Genomic DNA, 4,819 nt, shown 5'->3' with positions numbered 1-4,819 from the left:
ATTATAAGATCCTTGTCCTAAAAGATTAATAGTACTTGTATTAATTAAAACAACCTTTTAATTAATCTCCTAACTATATTAGGACAAGCAATTATAATCCTAAGACAACTAGGATGGCTTCAGACAAGGAGTCATATGCCAATTAGGATACTTCATCTAGAAATCTCTATAAATAAGGACACTCTTTATTAACAAGACTTAAATATCTAACAAGGCTAATTAATCACATTAATTTCAGAATTAATTGAGTTCATCAAGATTCATCAAGAAAATAAAATTTTCTATCAAACAATTCAAAATAATCAAGATTTTCAAAATAATCAAGATTTACATGGCAATCATCAAGAGACAAGGCAACTATGCAAAGAACATGATCAAGATTCAAATCAACCTTCAAGATTGCTTCAAGAACTTATCTTATGCATGATCTAGACCTGATGTTCTTCCTCAAAAGGCTTGCCATTAGATCAAAAAGCATACATATGCCAAATTTTAACAAGCAATACCCATACTATACGTATAACTCATCAAATCAACACTTGATTTATATGTTGTGTGCATATATGGTGTTCATGAAGATTAAACCTTAAATTTCTAGAAATCATATTCATTGCTGTTCAAAATCAAATCAAATCAAAACCCATACACGTATTCACATTAAAAATCCTTAGGATGTGTAGTATGTGCGCAGTTTTGGTTTGCTCAACAAGAATCTAATTCCTAATTATTTTGAACGAATTTTGAACATCAAATATTTAAGAATATTTACTGTAACAATTACCCATACTTTTATTTCAATTAATTTGCCTATCCAAATTTGATTAGAGATTGGGTGTTGTTGATCACATCAAAGTTGTCTATGCGCATGACATAAATTTTGAATGCCCAAACCCTAATCAAACAAGATCAAAAGAGTCTAAGATCTTCTAGATTATAAATTCTATCCCTTAGGGTTCATATGCAATAAGAATCACCCAAAATTTTAAAGTATAGCTATGGCAACCAACAAAGTCTCGAAAATAGCCCAGAAATTCCAGATTTACATGCTTATGATTAATTAGTAATTATGCAACCATTATGACCAAATTCATCAATGGAGGCTCTGATACCATTCTTGGGAATTGATATTAAAATCATAAGGAAAGACACAATAGAAGTAATTTAAAAGTTTTCTCAATTTCCACTTAGTATCTCATTGATTAAGATAGTCATAACACACAAAACAAGCAAAAGATGGAGAAGGCTTACAAAGAGAATTTTCGGACAATCCAAGGAGTGCTTCTTGCTTTGTTGATTCTTGATTCCTCAAGGATAATTGATGTACTTTAAAGCTACTCAAGTTACCAGCCTCTTTTGCTGATATACACAAGCTTCTAAGCAAAGATCTCACTAAACCACTTTTAGGAGATTGAGAAGCGATGTTAGAGATTGAATGCTAGTTCCAAGCAAGGGGGATGAATCAATAAATCTTATTAATTGATTCATCGAGGGTATGTTGATAGGCATCATATTATACAAATTTAAATGCCCAATTGTTTACATTCTTATGCATAATTATCTTGTTTTATGCTAAAAATCACTTATTTTTTGGTTCCTTTCACATTTCAGGTCATTATCGAAGGACATTATCAATAATTGAGGGAAATACATGCAATTACGGACCAGAATCCATCAAATTGAGCAATTGAGCACGGCCTGGACTCCGGCCGTGCTGAATTGTCAAGTAGCTGCCCTCCAAGAGTGCCATTTTGGCACGATTTCTGTAGCCACCAGGACCCGTGGTGGCTCAGCACCTGGAAGAGGTCAGCAGTGAATGCATAGGTTCGTACGGCCTAGATTCCGCGTCTTTGATCGGCCGAGCTTGACCATGGCCGTGTTGAAGGGACTATCTAGGCAAAAACAATTTGGTGAATTAGGGTTTGATTTTTTGACTTGATTTCCATGATACGAACGTAAATCATTTGTTTCCAGACCTCAATTCTCGACCTTGGGAGATTAATTTCATCAATTGAAGGAAGGATTACACTTATTTCAACATCAAATTGAAGATCTAGACAAGATTTGGGAGCATTCAAGAGGCAAATTAGGATTTGCTATTATGAATTGGAAAATTAGGGTTTCTCATCCAGCTTGAAGAAGAAGGGTGTACATGCCCTTAATTTACTTTTTTGATTCTATTCCTTATTTTGTGATGCTTATTAGTATGAGTAGCTAAATTGTCAAACCCAATTGGGGTTCCTATGTTGTTGGATTGATTTTAATGTTATGAGATTTTAATTGTCAATTCTTGATTCTTCTTGCTTTTATTATTAATGAGAAGTCACTTTATTCACGAGATGTTGTGAATTGTGATATTTAGATTGCTTTATGTAATTGAGAAATTCGTTTAGTAATTGGAAATTTGAATAGCAAGAACTGGTTAATAATCACTTAGAGATAAGGGTAATTGACTAGCCAGATTAAGAATTAACAAAGCTTAATAGAGGCGAGTTAAACCTTAATGCTAATCGAATAATTGATCGTTAGGAAGAGATTCCAACTTTAGGTTATTAGGTTTAGGAATTCGGTTATCTCGAGAGGGAGACCGAATTCAGTTAAGACTTCGTCCACGGGTAATTGCAATTGATAATCAATTTAATCTCTATCTTCACTAAAATCCAATCAACTTATGTCCCCTAGGGTTTGCTTTTTCCTTCGAGAGTTTTTCTAAATCCTTTCAGATTATTTGACATTTAATTAATTGTTTGTTCATAATTAATCATAGCATAACACTTCATTGATTTGTTTAGGTTAGATAACATAAGACGCTACAGTAGGTCTAGGTTTACCCTTCCCCGAGAATACAACCTTAATACTCACCATTTGTGCTAGTCTGTATCGATAGGTTCACTACCTTAGATTGTAGCTACATAAATAGCCTATCAAGTTTTTGGTGCCGTTGCTGGGGAAGACTTTTTGTGTGAACTAGAACGAACTTGTGTTTTTATTAATTTAGCCATATTTATCTTTCTGACTTTATTTTGATTTATTTTATTCTTTCATTGTTTTAACTACTTTTGTTTTTCGGTCGTTACATTCCATTTGTAGGTAGTTTATGACTAAGAGCTCAAACTCTGATCTTATAGAGCCTCTGTGTGATCCAGAACGATCCCTCAAACGTTTAAGGAATCGTTTGCAATTAGAAGAGGAGGAGATTGAGGTTGAGGTACCTATTAATAAACTAGAAGGAATGGAGAATCATAACGGAAATGCCGCGGCAGACGCCAACAAAACGATGTACGAGTTTGCTAGACCATCATTGGATAGGACACAAACGAGTATACTCAGACCGGTGGTGGCAGCTAACAATTTTGAGATAAAACTAAATGTGATCCAGATGGTACAATAGAGTGTACAGTTTGGGGGGCTGCCAAGCGAGGATCCCAATGCCCATATAGCCAACTTTCTGGAGATATGCAACACGTTCAAGATAAATGGAACTACTAATGATGCCATCTGGCTGAAATTATTTCCATTTTATTTAAGGGATAGAGCAAAGAGATGGCTACAGTCCCTCCCACCGCACATTACTACAACCTGGAAATCTTCGACTGAAAAATTCCTTTATAAGTACTTTCCTCCAGCTAAAACTGCTAAATTAAGAAATGACATTTCTTCTTTTGTGCAGATGGACGACGAGAGCATGTATGACGCCTGGGAGAGGTATAAGGACTTGTTGAGATGTTGTCCACCTCACGGTTTACCAATATGGATGCAGGTTCAGAACTTTTACAGTGGTTTGAACCTTGCTACGAGGTAAATGGTGGACGCTGCAATAGGTGGAGCTTTAAACAGTAACACGCCGGAGCAGGCGCAGAACCTGATAGAAGAGATGGCCATGAACAACTACCAGTGGCAATCCTCTAGGAGTCGGCCGGTAAAATAAGGAATGGTTAACCAGTTAGACTCCACAGCAGCCTTGGCAGCTCAAGTGGAGCTTCTGACCAAGAAGATAGACCAGCTTCAGATGCCGGTTCAAGCAGTCCAAATAAGCTGCGAGTTTTACAGTGGCCTGCATTACGGTACAAACTGTAATGCAAGAGGTATGTTTGCTAGTTCCTCTACTCATCTATTGTTTATAACGACCATGAACAAGTTAATTACATGCGGAATGCACCCGGACAATAGAACAACCCTTATAGCAGCACATACAATCCTGGATGGAGAAACCACCCCAATTTTAGCTGGCGCAACAATAATGCCCAGGGTCCACTAGGTTTTCAGAGACTGCATCAGCAGCAGCAAGCTGGACCATCAAAGCTTCCTCCACCAGCCGAGAAGAAATCTAACTTGGAAGAGCTGATGATGAAGTTTGTCACGTTGACTGAGACAAGGTTCTAGCAGACCGACAGTGCTCTTAGAAATCAGCAAGCATCCATTCAGAACTTGGAAAATCAAATTGGGCAGATTTCTAAGATGTTGTCCGAAAGGCAACAAGGAGCGCTCCCCAACACCACTGAGTCTAATCCGAGGGAGCACGTGAATGCCATCACTTTGCGTTCAGGTAAGTTAGTTTCAGCTCATTCTAAGCCTGTTGTTGATGATGCGACTATTGATGTGCAGATCAAGGCAAGCAGTAAGGTTAAGAAACCTGAGAGGCAAAAGTTGCAACCAATCCTAGTCAGGGAGTATCAACCCAAGATTCCTTATCCTACTAGACTGAAGCAAGTAGAAGCACAAGAGTAGTTCAATAAGCTTTTGGATATTTTTAGACAACTGCATATTAACTTGCCTTTTGTTGATGTATTGAAGCAAATGCCGAAGTATGCCAAATTCTTGA

At 37.0% G+C, this 4,819-nt stretch overlaps 1 non-coding gene across 1 annotated transcript; it reads right to left on the bottom strand.

Moving 5' to 3' along the window:
* Positions 1 to 3,634: 3,634 nt before the first annotated feature.
* Positions 3,635 to 3,741, bottom strand: LOC112534008. The gene has a single exon (XR_003078338.1). It is a non-coding gene; the product is annotated as a small nucleolar RNA R71 (small nucleolar RNA).
* Between the last annotated feature and the right edge of the window lie 1,078 nt (positions 3,742 to 4,819).

This window comes from Ricinus communis, chromosome 6 (genome assembly GCF_019578655.1).
Source record: "Ricinus communis isolate WT05 ecotype wild-type chromosome 6, ASM1957865v1, whole genome shotgun sequence".
Classification (NCBI taxonomy): domain Eukaryota; kingdom Viridiplantae; phylum Streptophyta; class Magnoliopsida; order Malpighiales; family Euphorbiaceae; genus Ricinus; species Ricinus communis.
This window is presented reverse-complemented; position numbering and strand designations above follow the sequence as displayed.